Below are 19,846 nucleotides of genomic sequence, written 5' to 3'. Positions count from 1 at the left end.
CGCAGGCCCCCCAACCCGTGCCATCTCACCACCACTTCCTTGTAACTGCACCCCAGTTGCCTTCCAAACACCCTTTTCTCCGCCTCTTTCCCAGCCCACTTAACAATTGAATGGCCAACAATCCAAACTTGCACCAACTCCCCCTTCTTTCGCGCAGCATCCGAAAAAGAAATTACAAAATCACTGACAAGTCAAAAATATTTCAACAACAACAGTTGGCCCACAAAGTCCTACTCCACCTTTCTTCAACATTCCCCTTTATCAAACTCCCTGACGTACCCCTTGTATTTCCCAGACCTCCAACGCCCCAATCTTTTCCCTTGTCTTCTGAAAAACCCAGCCTGGTACCCTCAGATGCTGCGCCCATCCTAAAGGAATGAGTCCCAAAATCCTCTGCCTTTTCTCCCACTGCCACCAGCACCTTCCGAAATACCCCTAGCACCTGGGCCGCTGAAACCGGCGATCCATCCGCATGCTGAAAAACCAAGCCTGTCTTACCTCCACAGCGCTCCTTCCACACCTTGCCTGCCTGAACTGGGCATAAAACCTTGCTCCCTCGACCCAGCAGAACCCAAGAGCCCCTTCCCTTCTGATCCGTCTTAGACCTTTAATCTTGATGTCTAAACCTTCTTCTGTAATTTGAACATCTTCCCATTGCAGTCCCCCTACCCCCCCTTTTCCCCCGACCAACTCAGAAACCCTGAAAGCCCCAAAGAATAACCATGTAAAACAAGTCGCAAACAGTTCCCCTACAAGCAATAAACCATTTGTTCAACTTGTTGTGCCCAGTTTATTGCTTTACAGTCCTGCGTTGCCCCCCTGCACCGGGGGCCCACGTGCACCCCCGTCCATGCAGGCCCTTTAGTTTATTACTCCTCTAGCCACTGCACCAGGGGCCAAACCTGCACCCCCGTCCATGCAGTCCCTTCCAAATAACTAATCTTCAAGCTCCTTGCATCCATTACCACCTGTTTCCCACCTGCACCAGGGGCCCTAGTGCACCCCCGTCCATGCAGGCCCCTTTTCTGCCTTACTCCTCTCCACCGCTGCACCACGGGCCAAACCTGCGCCCCCGTCCATGCAGTCCATTCCACATAAATTCCTCTTCCAGCACCTTGCTTCGTTGCTCCACTTTTTTCCCCCAGCTGCACCAGGGGCCCTAGTGCACCCCAGTCCATGCAGGCCCCTTTTCTGCCTTACTCCTCTCCACTGCTGCACCAGGGGCCAAACCTGCGCCCCCGTCCATGCAGCCCATTCCACATAAATTCCTCTTCCAGCAACTTGCTTCGTTGCTCCACTTTTTTCCCCCAGCTGCACCAGGGGCCCTAGTGCACCCCCCGTCCATGCAGACCCATCTCATCACTTCCCCTTGCTGCACCAGAGGCGCTCCCGTACCTCCGTCCATGCAGCCTGAAGCCTACTCACCTTGTCGTGCGGCAAGCGTGAGGGCTTCACCACCGTCGTCCATGCCTTCCAAACGACAGCTACCACCCCTTAACAATTTCCACCGTTACATCCCCCTTGCGGCCCTCCCCTACCTACGCGTCTTCCTCCTCACCCTTCTCCTACCCCCCTTTAAGTTACCCTAAAACCTTTCATCAGACCTTGCGCCCCCCCCTCCTTTTACGATAAACTGAGCCCGACCTACCAGCACACCCCAATTTACTTGGCATGCAGTCCTTCCCCCCACCTACTTGCCCCGCTCCTCGCCCTGACCCACTGTCCCCTGCCTGAAAACAATCTGTAACCGCATGCCGACCCGCACACCTGCTGCACTCGTGTTTAAATTTGCACATCCACCTTGTGCAGCCTTCTTTATTGAACGCCCAACATGCTGTTGAGGGCTGTCCTCTGCCTCCTCCTCCCACCCCCTCATGGGCGGGGCGACCAAGAAAGGGCCGGAAAGGCACGGGCAGCCCACTTGCTGTGTGCAATGTCGGGGCAGGCCTCGTTGGGGCCATCCATTGCAGCCAGAGATCCATGTCTATCTCCCCCCAGACCGCCTGACTGTCCTCTGCCATTCTCGCTCTGAATTCCTCATCATACCTTACCCAGGCAAAGCCCCCAAAACTTGTGAAAGCCTTCCTTATTACATCCATATATTTAAGCAGGGCCACGCAACGCTCCGGGAATTTTTCACAATACACACTGGCATAAATGATAAACGCCGACGTCCAATTCTCAATAGTCACCGGGACCCTTGGGAGTGAAGCCAGTTCCCTCTCTTCCTCCTTAGACCCCTCCTTTGCTCTCACTTCCCTATGGAGCAATTTAAAGACATCCACAAATTCCCCCGCCTGAATCTTCTCCCTGGTCGCTGCCATCAAGTGCGCCCCCAATGGTTTTGTTATCCCCATGTATGGCAGTTTTTTTTCTCTTTTCCTTTCACTTCAATCTCCTTATCTTTTCCAGCTTGCACTTCGAGCACCAATGGCTCCACCACCTTGTCCGTTTGGACCTCCACTGAGCAAATGCTCTTCTCAGCCCCTGCGGCTCCAATGGCCTGCACACCAACTTCTTTCCTTACACCTTGCAGTCCAGACCCTTCATCCCCTGTCCCCCTTCTTGTGACCCCTCTCTGCCATGCAGATGACCATTCCCTTTCCCGCTCACCTCTTTCCACACCTGCCGCCTGTGGTCTGGCGTCCACACCGATGCTCCTCCTCTCCTTTCTTAGAGGGCTCCTACATTGCGGATGCGAGCTCATGCCAGAGTTGAGTTGATGATCTTCTTGCGAGCCCGGGGCGTCCGCCCCGCCACTCCTTCGACGTCTTCTCGGCGGGGTTGTGGAAACCCCTGCCTGGTCCTGCCTGGTCCTCTTCTCTCGGGCGAGGCGTTCCGTCCTCCACCCTGGAATCCTCATTGCTAGGGGCTGTGCTGCGCCCTCTAGGCTCTCCTTGCGCTGACCGAGGAGGGGCCGTACTGAAACCCTCTACCTCCACCTGACCAGCGGGGGCTGCGCAGCGCCCTCCACCCTCACTCCTCCTACCCGGGGGGGCCGTTCCGTGCCCCACTCTAACCTCCTCAATTGATAGGGACCTCTCCCTCCTTCTCCCACCTGCACCCTTCCGCAGGTATTTGCCCCCTTTGCCCCTCTGTCCAGTTGCCCCACTCTGCGCCCCATCACCCCCACTGACATGACTTCCTGACCTGCCCCTCTTTGGACACTCCTGATATCCCCCACCTCCTCCTGGTCATTATTGACCCCAACCCTAACTGGTTCCCCACCCAAATGCATTTCTCCCCTGTATGCTCTCCTGTCAAATTCCCTCCTCAACCTCCTGCCCCTGGATTCCCATGCCTCCCCTCTACCAGCCGCAGGGGTGCAAGCCCCCACTGCCGCGAGAGCCCCATCCGCCGCTGCTATATGCTGCGGCCTGCCCCCCCCTACCTCCCCTTCTCCCGTAACCTCCACTACCGCCCCTTCAAGCTGGGCCTTAGATGCCCTGTTAATAATTTCTAGGGCCTCCCTCAGCAACCTGGCATCCACCAAGCCCTTCATACTAGCTCCCTGTCCCACCATAGTGCCCAGATAATATGACAGTGCACTGAATATGCCCTTTAATCCTTCACCTAGCCACTAAAACCCCCGAGCCAGCAACTACCCGTGGACAGCTACCCAGTGCAAAGGAAAGCCCAGAAAGGGGAACTGAGCTAAGAAAATAAGGTATCCCTGAATGTTAATTAAAAACCTAATTTCACTGAATAATACCCCAAAGATACAATTGTATGTTTAATTTTGCTATTATTCTTATTGTTTATTTATTTATTTTTAAACCCTTTGAAATAACCTTTGCCCAAACAAAACTTCTTCCTTATGTTCTGAAAAATGCCCCCAAAAAGAAACAACCCCAAAACCAGGAGCCACAGCACAGCCTTGAAACACTTGTGTATAGGAGCGTTCCAACTGCCATATCATATCATATCACTCTGGGCCACGAAAAACAGCCGTGCACACTGCCCCCTATGTGGCGCACAAGCAGTACCTAACGGAGCACCTAAAACAAAACGGTCCTTTTAAGGAAACCGCACTGCCCCTTTGCGGCGCTCAAGCAGTACTTCACAGAGCACATAACAAACGGTCCCTTTAAGGAAGCCGCACTGCCCCCCTGCGGCCCGCTGCCGCTACCGTGCCCTAATGCACCCTCATAAGCAGGGAAAACGACACGGGACCACAGAGGGGGACCCCCCAAGGAAGCGGCCCAGCAAACCACCCGCGAAAAAACCCCTAGCGACCCCACACAAAACGCGCACCCCGCCTGGCCCAACCGCCTCCCTCTGAAAATGAAAGGAACCGCTCCGCCCCCACAGAGAAAACCGCAGAAGCCGTCACGAGCAAACCCCCCAGGCCACGCAGAGGCCCCAGAAAGCAGACAGCCAACGGCACCCGGACCCAGGTAAAATGGAGGTACCTTATTTACGGTACCTCCGCTAAAGTTTTCACTAACATGTAAACACTTTCTTTTTTTTTTTCTTTTTACTAACTGCCTGCCCAAAACTCTAAAGCTGCTCTACCCAGCTCCTCACCTCCACTCAAAAAACCCCCTCACAGGCCTAAGTCAGGGAAGGCTCGGGAGCAGGCGACAGGACAATCACCAAGTCCTAACCGTCGTCTGCCTCCCGAACCTTCCCTGAGCCCTTAAATACCCCCGGGAGGCGCTCTGCCCCCCACGGCCACTCGCTGGCCGTGTGCAGCGCCAAAAACTCCCCAGGGGGAAACGCTTCGCGTTCCCCCCGGGCCCCCCTTCTCTTCAAAATACACCTTGCACACAGACGTTAATCCCGTGCACATTCCGCTCTGGAAATAAAATGACAGCGCCAACCACCGGCTGAAGTACCCCCCAACGGAGCCAGGCAACCTCCTCTGTTAAAAATGTTTCCTAGTCTCCTGCAGACTTTCTCCAACTCTCAATTCTTGACATAACCTGCTCCCAACCTTCGACAATATTCAGAAAAGCCTGACCCTCCCTCACCTCCCACCTGGCCCGTGCCGTTCGGCGTTGCTGCTTGCCCAGTATTGCTTCTGGTATTCCTAATTCTTTGCCCGTCCATCTTCGGCCAGCCGCGGCTGTCGCTGAACCTCTCCTTCCCACCACCACATCCCCTGGCTTGGCTGCTAAATCAGAGCCCTGATGGCTTAACTGCCTGCTACCACCTCCTCTTCCTGGCCTTCCATTTGCGATTGCCTGCTGAGCAATTTCCTGTTTCACTCCCTTGAACCTCCCACCACCAAGCTCATTCCATTTCATCATGGAACTAATTAATGTGAGTGATCGTGAGGATAGCTCAGGGGCCACATGCTCGTCTTGGAAACAAGCCAACACTGTGCAGCACGGGTTCGACAGGCTGGAGTCTGGCATAAAACACACACGATATATATATATATATATTATTTTACAAATCTTCCCCCTTAGGAACTCGATAACTCTCATGTTGGAATCTGTCTTAGAAATATGATAATTAACAAGGTTAACTTGTCGTAATAAAATGTATTGTCTATCATACTGAATAGCTGCTCCCATGCTCTGGCCACTGCCTGTGCATGTTTACTATTCACTGTACAGTGCTCTGACGCCATTTTGGTCCTGGTCCGCACTCTATTAAACTAAACAAATAAAATACAGACTACAGAGAACAGATGATTTTGGAATTACGTCATTAAGTACATAATGGTTGGTCTTGCCACTAGAAGCTCCTTATAACCAGTCCACAAAACCCAATTCTCTCCAGGCGCTGGAATCTATTTCCCAAACCAGGACTGTCTGTGCCTCGTCTGCGGCTTTTTGAGCAGGATTACAGAAAATGAGCACCAGCGCCAGTGCCCTTTTGCACCAGGACAATGTTTACTGCTTCAGTGCTAATAACATTCGGTATTAGTACTCGGGGAAGCCGAGTGCAAAAATGCATGGAAAGAAGGCGGTGTTTTCCTCTGAGGAATCTTTCCCCGAGTTCTAATACCGCACACAGACATTTCCGTAATACGGCTTTACGTGTTTGGACACCACAACCGCATTTAAAGTGACGCTGCCATTAAGTCAGAGCCTTTGCTTACATGAATTCAAACTAAAAAGGTGCATGCATCTTGATGCAAAACAGGTGTACGTCATCGCGTTTTACCACTGTTGGAAAAACGTCCGTGGTAAGGGGATCACCATGGATCATGGTTTCCCGTCGAGACAATCCTAAAGTGCTGCAGTGCAGACGTGCAATGTGAAGCTTCCCAAGTTCACACAGTGAAGACTAACCCAGATCGTGTGCTCCATCCGCGAGATATGCTGCCATCTTGTGTTCAGCGCTGCAGCTACAGCAGTGGAACCATTTTGTTTAGTTAATAATGTATGCAACTAGTACGGCAGCAGCCCATCCTTTCAAGAACACTTGTTTCTTTGTGCTCAGCTCCTCCCAGTGGCTGAATGAGCAGCTCCTGGAAACGGACACTGTAAATAAAAGCTCAGGTGTCAGTCCTTTGAAATACCACTGTGTCTTTCGCTATTCCTCACCTAGGCCACCCAGCACAGACAATATAATTGAATGCCAGAAAATACTCCTGTTCGAACAACTGAACATTAGCCTTTAGTTTTAAACAATATTTCCACTAAATATTTCTGGCATGTCATTGCTCAATAGTACTCATTTGCCCTCATTACAACCGAACCGGCACCGTTTTCCGGATGGGCTAACTACGACTTCTGTGGCCGTGTGATGTTACACCCGCCAGGTCTGACCTGGCAGGCGTAATGCTACTGGCCGCAGATGGACGTGGAAACACCGGCACCATTACCGCATGGGACTCCACAGGAATGGGGAGTAACGGAATGTCGGATCCGTAATTACCCGGACCACTGGGGATGTAATGCCCCTGTAAGTCCGGCAAGTTCAGAGCCGGTAAATCCCTACCGGTCCGCTGGACTCGTAATGAGGGCCAATATTATCTGCATATGAAAAATCTAGTACTGACAAAAACAATAGGTCTGACTTTTTTAGGAGAATGTGTTATTTATTCATCTGTATGTGTTGCTTGATCGATTAGGGGCGAGCGAGTGGATGGTTAAATAAGTTAGTGGATCCAAAAGCGATGAGTAATTGGATGGGTGAATGAGCGTGTTGGTGAGTGGATGTGTGGGTGCTTTGGGAAGTTGTACAGATGGTTTAGTAGATGGATCTATTGAGAGAGAGAGAGAGAGAGAGAGAGAGAGAGAGAGAGAGGGAGAGTGTGTGTGTGTGTGTGTGAGAGAGAGAGAGAGGCAGACAGAGAAAGAGAGAGAGAGAGAGAGAGATAGAGAGAGAATAATGTACTGCACCGCCATCTTTTTAATACCCCTCATAGCCATTTTGAAGACATTGGGCCTCATTATGAGTCCGGCGGTAACCGTGCCGGTGCTACCGGCAGGTTGCCGCTGGACCCGTAATTATTTACTGGCGCCTGATTACAACCCCGGAGTCCCGGGAAGTCAGGCCCTGCAAATTGCAAGTACCCATTCCCATAGAGTCCTATTGGACTCTATTGGACTCTATGGGAATGGGATCACGGAAGCACCGGCACCGTTGTTAATGGTGCCAGTGCTTCCATGACGGCTTTGCCTGCCGTGACCGCTGTGCCCGGAAGGGTCCGACCTGTCGGGCACAGCGGATCCGGCAGGCAAACCCGTAGTTTGCTGTTCTGGAAACAACGATGCTGGTAAGCTTACCGGCACCGTTGTTTCCGGACCGGCAACCTTAGAATGAGGCCCACTGTTGGATGTGGCTCTGCAAGGAAAGAGTGGAGGGATCATAGTTATATAGAACAGAACAAACTGCTCAATTAACCCTCTCCTAGTCTGCCCTTCGGAATGGTCAGAGGAAAGAAAAGTTTGGATAGCTTATCTATTTCATATATCCAAGTTACATGTGAACCTCGAGATTTATGCCAGTAAAGTGAACAGAGTAAAAACACGTTTTAATCAAACAATTCAATACATAATCATGTAGTGGGTGCTTTCCGCAACACACCACATACATTCAAGTTGATATTTAAAAAATAGGAAAAAGAAACAAGTCCAGAGTTATCACGTTTTTGTACCAGTTGTGACTGTGGTTAGTAAGTGACATTCATGATTTATCACAATGATAAAATATTTTTACAATGTTTATCATATTGCTTTTTTGGGGGGGAACACACTGTGAATGCACAACAAAAGAAACATTCTTTTGCAAAAAAAGACAACGTTTTTTTCGAATGTCTGTGGGATGTCTACATATGTTTCGGCTAAACAGGTTACATCAACACCGTCCCTGGTGTTCTGCTGTTGTTAATATAGCCCTCTTCAGGACAGTATATTGCTTTTGCAGGATGACAGATAGTTCAAACAAATCCCCAATATGTCATGGTTTAGTTGAAATCTGTAAAGTAAAGACAAGAATGAAAACCGTTTTAGTTACTAGTCTGGAAGGGATCCATTTCTTATACCAAAGGTTAAAACATGTTAAAAACTTTTTGGCAGAGTTCATATGTGGTAGGGCTATTTTTATGTCCTACAGAGAAACTTTCCACTGACCTTTTTTAGTCTTATTGTGGTTAGACTAGAGCGTTGTGATTTTTGAAAACAGGAGATTTCTTCCTTGTTGTAGTTTGCGTAATGCAATAAACTTTTTTTAGTTTCTGCTTCCCATTTTATTCAGATGTGATTAGTTTGCAGAGGGCATTTTCTTTTTCTTTTTTAGTTTTCAAGTGCCATGATTCAGTTGTTAAAACTTTCTGATATCTTGGTTCTTGACTTGTTGATTTTTCGTTTTGCGGGGCCTGAGTGAGTCTTGATGACTTCAAAGGCGCTATAGCACGGTTATTTGACTGTAGGGCGGGCGCGAGATGCTTTAATTTGCCCAGGGTTTTTCTTTGGTTTCGATCGTATCATCCAAATTCTCCCTATGCTTCTCGTCACGTAGTGGTAGTGTACGGCGTCCTCATGGAATCGTTGCTCGTTGGTCTTTATTCTACAGCGGGATCATAGTTAGTCAGACAAGGGAAAGGCAGATGTGAATCCTGAAGGGTTGATGCAGGCGGACCAGACGTACCCACATCCTGAGTGCCAGTGTGATGCTAAGTGGTCAGCGGCAGAGACACTTGGCTGTTTCATCCAGCAGGGAGAAAGCCCAAGATCAATCAATTGAAAGCCAGGCATGTCAGACGGGTTAACTGTTGGTGTGATGTAATGGGGAGTGAGGGGGGCGGTATGACTGGAGAGGTTCTTGTTCACTTCTACTGGATTATTATTAAGATTTCCTATTTTAAGGGGTTATTGTTTTCTTTCAGGGATGTTATTCTAGTGTTTTCAAAAACATGAAAAATCTGGGTTTATCGCTGTTTTCCTGTGGGCCCCCTTTGAAAAATTGCAGATAACTGTTTTTTCCAGTGTAAACACACAAATATCCTTTTATTGTTTCGTTGCGTGCATAAGTATGGTAGGGTTGGATGAGTTGTGCTCCCAAATGGTTGGACCTAACAGTGAATATCATAGCTTATGCAGACAATCTTGTACTGCTAGATTATACCCCGGCAGGACTGCAGCGGCTCCTAGATGGATTGGAAAGCTATCTGGGAACTAATCATTTGACAATCAACTCTACAAAATCCTATGTAATGACGGCCTCTACCATGCTAAAAAATAGCAGACGCATGTTAGAGACGGGTATCTGCAAATAGTCAAGGGATTGAACCCAGTTATTGGCAAAGCATCTACCTAACAATCCAGTGGGGACACACACTGGAAGATTAATACATGTCATCCTTGAGGGCAAGCTGTGAGAATAAACACATGTTTGAACTCTAACGTGGTGCTGTCTTACATCTGAGTATATTTGCAAATATTTACTTTGATACTGGTTTAATTGGCTTTTAACCACAACTCAGCGAGACGTGACAATTGGTCTATCATGTACAAAACCAAATAACCTTCATTGCTCAACATATTGTGTTGCCTTGTCAGACCGGATCTCCTAAGCCAAAACCCTTTATCAAATAAAAAAATTAATTATTTGTCTGGAGACTGAATAAGAGAGGATCCCATTACAAGGGTAAACTCAATAAGCTATTTGTGCTTCACCATATCAACAAAAACACCCAATTCAAAAATCAAAAAGGCACAATGGAGGGAAAAATGTGAGCGTGCGTTTCGCTAATGAAAGTGTAAAACATAAATGTGCTTATTCTTTGACCCCGTTAATAGAGTTCTGTAACTTAAAGGTAACTGCACTGATTTTGTATAGATGTGAACTGATAGCTTTTAAGTATAGAACATTCTTTAACTGTTTAGAAGGAAAAATCTGGAAGTCAGTTCTCGGTCTTCCCACATCAGTTCCAATCAGTGTGATTAGACTAGAACTGAGCCTGACCTCTTGGTGGGCGCAATACATAAAAAGGAGTTTGCCTATTTAAACAAATTAGCCCAGTCTAAAAAGCCTGCATTGGGCTCCTATCTGTTTAAGTGTTTAACAAAACAGCCAGGCTCGAATCAATTTCTTACTCAATCACACCAGAGGTGCTTAGTCTTTCAACATATAATTGGTCATGATGAATTGGATTTTGAATATGCCAGGAGAAAGAAAAAAAAAGTGGGACAAGAGGATGCACTTCGAGGACCTGGCAAGGTTAAAACTGTTCAAAGACACAAAGAACTTCCATCTTCCTGTAGATAGGCTTCGGCCCTATTTATCTAAAATTCCGTCACAGAAACACAGGGACTTACCTTCCCACATTAGAGGTAATTGGGCCGAAAATTGGTTTGGCCAATGAACATCAAGGCTATTGTTTGTTTGGGAAAGCCCCCTTAGAATCTCTTTTTCATTTGGTAATGGAATGTCCAGTGTTTTGAGTTTAAAAGATTTATATTATAAGAAATCACATACATGATATTAAATAACCATTAATAATACAACTGCAATAAGTGTCATTATATAAATCTGAAATAAGAGGTATAAATGATTTACAACAATGTCCAGTATAAGAATGTAAAAGGATATAATTATTATAACAACACAGTGTTTTTTGATATAAAAGCAAAGGGGGGAGATAATGAAATAGTAATACAATAGCATGCTAAAAAATATAAAAGAAAATGAGAAAACAGGACAGAACACAAACAAAAGGGGAAAGAGGGAGGGACAAAGAATATGTAATGCTAGGATTAGTGGTAATCTATATTAGATAAAAAATTGAGAAATGGTTGCCATTTTAAGTTGTGTTTGCATAATAGAGCGGGAGAGGAAGCTATACAATATTCTAACCTATGAATATTACAAATATTATCCCACCAACACTTGTAATGAATGTGTTGTACATTTTTCCAATTGGTAGTTATGGTTTGCAGTGCAACTATGAGACATAGATCAAAACGTTTTGTATGTTCGTTGGTTTTAACAGTTTACAGGCTGGAGTTTCCAAATATGAGAAAGTCAAAGCAAAAGTCTTGATGTGTTTTAAAAATAAGTTTGTTTGCCATACATAAGTCCTAAAGGGTTTAACATGTTGACATCCAACAAACATATGTTTAAATGAGCCTCGGTGTAGAGAGCAGCTCCAGCACAGGTCATTGGGTAACAGAGCACATTTGAAGAGGGAATCAGGGGTAGCAAAGGCTCTATGAAGGAAGAAAAATAGGGTTTGAGTTAGACTTGCAGACAAAGTAATTTTTGATATTCATTCGCAGTGTGGAGGCCAGTCATATTGAAGGTCTGGCAGTGAGCAATCGTCTTTCCAATCATTATGTAACTGACCAGTCAATTTAGTTGTCATCACAGATTAGGGGCTGGAATGTGAGCCAATCTTGAAGGGGCCTTCATCAGGACTGGAGGACTGTGGGGTCAGAGTATTCTGTGTGTGCTGTCAAAACAAATAAATAATTGATACACCATGAAGCCAAGTCCACCACCCTGAATCCTTATTTTGTTGTGAGTTAACTCACATTAAATGTGTGAATGGGTAGGGTTTGTCTTTAGATGCTTAGTTTTGTGTGTAATGGGGTCTTGTAGAGAATTTGTCACTCACCCTGGCTCGGTCCTCTCTCACAGATTGGATGCACACGAGGACTTCTGACGTCCTCTTTTCCAGATACCTGATCAGTTATGGCTTGTCCGTGAATCCATGCCGTGAACCTAATCATTCCGACACGGTAAGACCTCCTTGTCTCTCTGAGACAGACCCTACCCATTCACACATTAATGTGAGTTAACTCAGAAATAATGGGGTGGCGAATCGAGGGAGGATCACCTGGGTGGAGGGTCCTTGGAAACTGAGAGTGGAGTACCCACATGGTATCCACTCTGGCCTGTTGAGAATCAACCAAACCCTCCCCTGACCTTTATAGGTTACTGTAAAGCTGTTCCCTGTATAAAGAGAGAACAGTGGAGCAGAGCAGCGTGCAACACGGAGGCCTGTGTGGGAGAGACCAGCGGGGGGCCTTGCTTCAGAGAAGGCAGCCAGGGTGGGACCGGACAAGGAGCCAGGATGCCGGCAAATTCCCCAAAGGACTTGCACAGCCCATAGCCAGTGGCCCGTGTAATTATTGCAAGTCTGTGAGTGTCCGTCACAGAGGATCAGCAGCAGGTGCTGCGAGAGAGTACCAAGAAGAAATGGTGCCATCCACGTCCATAAAGAAGCATTCTGGTTGCCAGCAGGCAGAGAGAGACACGCGGCAGGCGAGCAGATCTCGAGAGTGTGAGCTCCCCGGCTTCAGCGGTGAAGGAGAAGCAGAGGGAACCGACAGAAGGATACGCAACGAGCCGATGAGTGTCGGGAGGACGCTCACTCCTACAAATACATATTGAATACCAAATTGAATGAAACTTTAGAATTAAGTGAAACCAATGCTTATTGAATGCTGAACCGAATGGAACTTTAAAATTCAGCGAAACCATTGCATATTGAATACTGAGCGGCATGAATGCTTATTGAATACTGAATTGAATGAAACCCTCAAGTTAAGCATTATGAGTGTTGAATGGAAAAAAAGCCTTCATGGGCCAAGCAAATAAAGTAAATAACCTAAATGCCCAGGTGAAAACGAATTACAGAAAAGGGCACACGTGTGACAGAGAGTCATAAGAAGGTGAGGTTGAGCAAACAAAACACCCTTAAACTTAACTGTCATGAATGAATGCATTGCGACAAGGCTAAAGACTGGAAATGATGTGTAACAAGTGATGTCACAGCCAAGAGGCTGACAGGGAAAAGCCATAGGAGTGTAAATCTACACATCAAAGCCAACAGGCCGAAAGTCACGGATCCTGGTTGCGCAACTTGTGATGGGTGGACTGTTCGGTCTGACAACTGCACCTAGACCAGTGAGCTCTAAATGCTGAAAATCAAAGGCATTGCAGTGACAAAGTTAAAGTCTTGCGGAAGGGAACCCTCAGACTTGAGGAGCAACATGTGTGGTCTTGAGAACGAAGCCTCAAGACCTTTAGCTTTCTCCGAGCTGTGTTTCTTGGAACTTGGGGAAGGGAACCCTGAGGATTGTTCTGAACTGTATCACCTTGAACTGGAAAAAGGTCATCTTGAGACACTTGGGGAGGGGGAGCTGAAAGAGAGAGGCGAGCAGGAAGAAGCTCGGAACTTTGTGTTGAACACTATTTATTTTATTATTGACATCCCTACACATTGGTTAGCTTTAGTTGTGAGGGCAAGTATAGGTTTTGGGACAGACAGACTTTAAATTGAACTCTTTGACTCAGACTTTCCTCAAGTAGGAAAATCCCACCTTAGCATAGGACAAGTTAGACCTTCCACCATCCGGACATTTGGTTTTATAAAGTATTTTACTTTGAACTTTAAGTCTATTGTCTGTGTCTTGCTTCATGATGCCTACACAGTATAAAACAGCTCAATGTGGTGACAGCTGGATTTCTTGAGAGCATTTTCCAATAGCAGCGTGCATGCTCTTGTGACTTTCCACACTGACACCGGTAAGATTGCTTGGGGAATTGAGCCTTGGGCTCAGAGATTGGATGCAGCTGTGTCACGAGTATGAAACTATGGCAGGGCCAACTCACGCCATCCGTTTTCATGGTTTGCTAAATTGAGAACCATAATCAACATAAACAGAAGCACTTTGATGTGGCAGAATGCAGTAAGGAGCACTATGTAGAAACGTGATGTTATGTACATTACTTGTGGAATTTTGTTCTTTCCTCTTTTTCAAGCAGTCTCCCCAAGGCCACTGGGCTGTGCCGTTGCATTTCTTGAAGAAGGTTCAATTTCTTTAATCTTCCTTATGTGCAGAGTGGCGAGCCTACATCGCTCTCAGACTTCAGATCTGCCGATACCAAGTTTCCTCCCAAAATCACCTGCATCATTGTTAGTATTACAGAGACCCGATTGTCTTCCTCTTGTGAGCATATATCCACACAAAGCACTAACGTTGTAAGCATGTACAGCAACGCATCCCTTTTCACCAGCCCCAAGCTCTGACCAAATTGCTTCCATGCCTGCACAGATCTGTGTATGCTTGCAGAGCTCTTTATTATGTACTGACTTTTTAATTAACACCACCCAGCATGATGGCCTACAGTTGGAGTAAAAGAACTTGTTGCATGTTTATCGATTTTAGATAAAAATGCAGGGCTAGCTAATGGTAATCAGGATAACATGGTTCACTGCTGCTTCATTAGCGAGGAAGATACAAGGTCACTGATGGAGCAAGAATGTATGTTTTGTTCTTGTGCTAAGGAAGCACCAGGAGCCGGCGGTGCCGTGAACAGCTGACACAGCAGCACTGGCTGTGAGGCACCCAGAGCTTCACTAAAGCAGGTGTTTTCCGGAATACCCTGCAGAAGATAAAAGCAATCTCGGGGGACTTTTTCTGGATTATTTTCAGATATTATATAAAACCGTAAACCCTCATTATTTGTGGTGGATTCCGGGCGCATGCATGGAAGGTTTAGTTTAGTTTAGTTTAGTTTAGTTTAGTTTATTATTTGTATAGCGCCGCCTGGCCCTAGGGCATCCAGGCGCTTGCGATGAATACAACAGAATAATACAACAGAAATGTACAAACCGATTACATATTTACAAATTTACAGTCTTGGTGCATGCTAGTAAGGTAGGGCTAGGCAGTTTACGTTTCTTTGGATAGAAGCCAAGTTTTGGTGTTGTGTCTAAATCTGTGAAAGGAAGGTTCTGATCTCAGCTCGAGAGGAAGTGAATTCCAAAGTTTGGAGGCAAGCACGGGGAAGCTGGAGCCCCCTGCTTTTTGGAGCTTAAATCTTGATCAGCGATGCATACGGTCTTGAATTGAATTCTCTGTTTGGTCAGCAGCCAACGAAGCATGTGAAGATCTCCGATTATGGAGTTTTTGTCTGAGTTTTCTAACTGGCATATTTTGGGCTCTTTGGCATCTGTTCAATAAGTAAGCAGTGAGTCCTAGGTATAGTCTGTTGGTGTACTCTACTGGTGCACTGACTGCTATGGTTCAAAGTGGGACGGTCAGGTGTGGAATAATGTGCCAGGTTGTTCTTAGTTGAAACAAGTAGCCTCTTAATGTGGTGAGGATGCTGTCCATCAGTCATCCAATGTGTTTTTACCATTTACTTTGGCTACGTGCAGGTTCCCATTTCCTTAGTACAAGGGATAATTGAGGGTTTCCAGGTGTTGGTACCACAAATTATCTGTCTAGTTTTGGGTGGGTTAAGTTTCAGTCTATTTGTCATTCATTTGTTGAAATGCGCAAGGTGTGTGCCAAGATCAATTTCTTTTTCATGTCATTTCAATGAAGTAAATTACTTCAATGAAATTTACTTCATTGAAATAACTTCGCCAAAACACTTCAATTTATTTTTTTGGGTGGGTCCTTCCCCCCTCCCATGCCCCCTTCTGCTTCACTACCACCCCCACCCCAAGCCTCTCCCCACCTCCATTTACCCCATACCCCCAAATACATATACATTTAAATGTTTTGGTGAAGTAATTTCCACAAAGTAAATTAAATCAAAGTAATTTACTTTGTGGAAACAACGGGATACCCTCACTAGGGTTCAAATGGCCAATTACCCAGGGCAGCCGCAGAAAGAAAACCTCTTCAATATTGCCCTTGCCCCATCCAACACCCACGGACCACATTCATGCACCCTCTCATGTTGATCAATGCTTGCTCATCAGTCGTTCACACTGCAGAGATCGCTGACCTCATCTCATGCAACAACCTGGATGCCCTGTTCATCACTGAAACATGGTTTACCTCATCCTCCCCACATGTTTTCGATGTACTCCTACACCAAGGCTACTGCATCCAACATGCCGACTGGCCAGAAAGGGCAGGAGGCGGAGTGGCAATCATCCACAGAAGCGATTGGCCATGCTCCATCATCCCTTCTCCCAGAACAAGCTCATTTGAATCACTCATCTGCCGGTCCCGTCTATCGCACAAGGAATCCATCACCTTCCACCCCATCTACAGACCACCTCACAGGAGGGACTCTTTCATTGCAGACATCTCCAATGTACTCTCCTCTGCCAAATTAGCACATTCTAGTAATGTATTTCTTTGTCATTTTAATGTGCCTGAGTCACAGGCTGCCAAGCACACTCGAAGCACGCTTTTTGCACTGACTGCTTTCATGGACCGTAAGCAAATTGTGCCCCCCCCATGCACAACAAAGGCAAAACCCTAGACTCAGTTTCAAATTATCCCCCTGCATCACCTGTGCAGACCCTATCCCACTTGATTGGTCTAACCATACCACCATCCCATTATCTGTCACCCATTTGACTACGACTCACAAAGGTCAGGCTAAATGCCCTCTCACTCAAAGCTGCTCATTTAAAACTTTCCTGGTCAAGGAGCTGGAAGAAACCTTTGCAGACTTCCCCACCACAGGGAATGCCTTGGGCCTCCTGGAATTAATCTGCAACTCTACTATGAAACTTGTGGACACTCATGCCCAACTAAAATTCAGTCAGCCAAAGACCAAACCATCTGCCCCATGGTAACCCCCGAGCTAGCCTCCAACAAATGATCAATCGGAGCCCTAGAAAAATGGTGTTGCAAAAAACATAACTCGGGAGACCTCACCAACCTCAAATCTCTCTGCGCAAACTGTAGGATTCTGATTACTGAGGCCCATTGCTGCAGCCTCCAACAGGAGCAAAGCCCTCTTTGAAGTAGTAAAGCATTGTACCAAACCCCCACCCAACCCAGAGGTACCAGGAACTCAGGAAAAATGCAATGGAATCAACACATTTCTTATTGAAAAAGTGGACCAAATCTGAGAGACCGTTGAATCAACCTCTCACAGCATTAGCATTTCCTGCACCCCAGCATGCACACTGCCCATCTGGACCAAATTCTCCCTTCTCTTCCTCCCATATCTCCTAAAAATGATTGCCTCCCTCAAACCTACATCTTACTCTGATAATATAATTCCGGCCTCCATCATTAAACAGTCGACGGGCCCGGTACTCAATGCGCTCCTCAGCATCATCAATGCCTCCCTCGCAGAAGGATCATTCCCAGACACCCTCAAAACTGGTCTCATGTAAACTCTTTTAAAAAAAAACAGACCTAGATCCATATGACCTAGCCAACTACCAGCCCATTACGAACCTCATGTTTATTGGCAAAATCTTGGAAAAAGTAGTTGCTACACAACTACTCACCAGAATTGAACAACTCCACCTCCTAAATGACTATCAGTTAGGGTTCCGCGCAAGTGTAGCATCGAGACAGCCACCATCCAGGTGGTAGATGATGCCCTCCAAATCATACATAAGGGCGACTCATTTCTCCTCATCCACCTTGACCTCTTGGCTGCATTCAACACTGTTGACCACCAAAGCCTTCTCTCCCTCTTTGCCAACTGGATGGGATTCTTTGTCACTGTCCTGAAATAGTTTACCTCCTACCTCTCAGGCAGACACCAGGCTATTCAAATTAACTTGTTGCACTATAACCGACTTCAGGTCTCCTGCAGAGTCCCCTAAGGCTCCATCCTCTGACCAATCTGTTTAATATAGCCATCCACCAACATGATGAAGATACTCCGTTATACATGACAGTAAATAACGTGCAGGACATCATTTGTCTGCGTTATTACCTAGCCGTCATCCAGTCCTGGAGACTGTCTACCTCAAATTAAACACATCCAAGACTGAATTCATCCTCATCGGTCCGACTGCTAAAAAACAACTTGTTGAATAATGGCTCAATGATATGCACCTAGAAGGATTTAATCCAGAACTCTCAGACTGGGAAAAACCCTTAGGTTTCACCATTGTCAGCAGCCTGTCCTTCCAGAAACCCATAGTCAAAAAGACCCAAATAGACTGTCTCAGAATCTCTCCCCTTCGAAAAATCAAAAACGTCATCCAGTTGCAGGACCTCTTGACCGTAGTGCAGGTCCTTGTGGTCTTGCACATCAATGGGGGAAATGCTCTCCTGACAGGGCTCCCAGCTGCTCACTTGACTCCCCTAAAAGCAGTCCACCACGCTGCAGCACGTCTTATTACAGGAGCATGGACATTTGACCGAATTACCCCCATTTTACACAAACTACATTGGCTTCCGCTCCAAGCCAGTTTACTGTTCAAGACTGCATGCATCATCTACAAAGCAGTCATGGGTAGCACACCAGCATACCTTGCGGCTAAGCTCCCATGTCTGGTGGCACACTCCCCTCACTCAGCAAATCAACCAACTGGCTTGAATCACAACTCGTACGCAAAGAGCGGACCCGCAAACATCCTTCTCTTGTCATTTACCCACCCCCTGGAACTCGATCCCGATGTCGTCTCGGAATGCCCCCACAATTCTCCAATTTCGTAAATCTCTCAAAACATAGCTCTTTCAACAACACCCGACAGTGGACTTATTCCAATGGACGCACAGATCTCACAGTACTGCACTACTGTTAAAAGATGGCAGCCCAAATGCTGGCTACCCGCACTATGTACAGCGCTCCACTGCTCTCGTGCTAGGCCGCGCTTTAAACAATAAAAAAAATGGTTTGGTGAGCAAGCATGTGGATGAGCCAGTGATTGTGGATGTGTGGGCAGGTGAGTTGATGGATGGATGTAGGAATGCAAGCATGGTGAGCGTAGCTTTCCAGATGAGTAAGTCAATATATGGCCAGAGTTTCTGCATGTGCTGTATTTGGCTCAATAGATGGCTGGTGGGAGTCATTGGCGCAAAGATGGAGGGTGCATTTGTGCAGATTTGTGGATATATGGTTTGATAGATATTTGGAGGGTAGAGCTTTCATGTGGTTGATTGCTTGGATGAGTGGATGATGGAGAGTTGAGATTAAATGGATAGGTTAGTGAATGGAGAGAGAGAGAAAGTATATAGGGTGAGAGAGTTTGCCTGTCTAGTTAGTGGATGGATTGTTCATGGATGATTGATGGATTCGGGTGTGCATGCCGTTGCCTGGATAGGTTCATGAATCATTGGTGAATGGCAACCAGGCCCTGATGCTGATGGTGGATGCTGACCCATGCAGTGGTGAGTCGCATTGCAGTTAGTATTGGCTGTCCAGTTTGCATTCTGCCTATGTAACACATGCACATGCCTGCAAGGCCCTTTCACGTAAAATGCTCATGGCTTATGTGTATCCATTTGAGTGCCACTTTATTAATCTTATTGACATCACCCTTAATTGTTTCACCTTTTAGTACACCATACAGTAGGGGTCCTAAATTCGCCTTAGTACATCTTCCAAGTCCCCTGAACAAGCTTCAGTGTAAAGCCGCTTGTGCCCCACATAAGGCCCCAATACAGGGAGATTCACTGTAGGGGACCTGCCTCCTTCAGTTACTCTGCTTCTTTTAGCCCCCACTCTTTCCATTCCCTCATCAGACCATTGCCACATCAAAGGGGGCCCCTCT

This window comes from Ambystoma mexicanum, chromosome 8 (genome assembly GCF_040938575.1).
Source record: "Ambystoma mexicanum isolate Mex_15411 chromosome 8, UKY_AmexF1_1, whole genome shotgun sequence".
Taxonomy (NCBI): domain Eukaryota; kingdom Metazoa; phylum Chordata; class Amphibia; order Caudata; family Ambystomatidae; genus Ambystoma; species Ambystoma mexicanum.
This window is presented reverse-complemented; position numbering follows the sequence as displayed.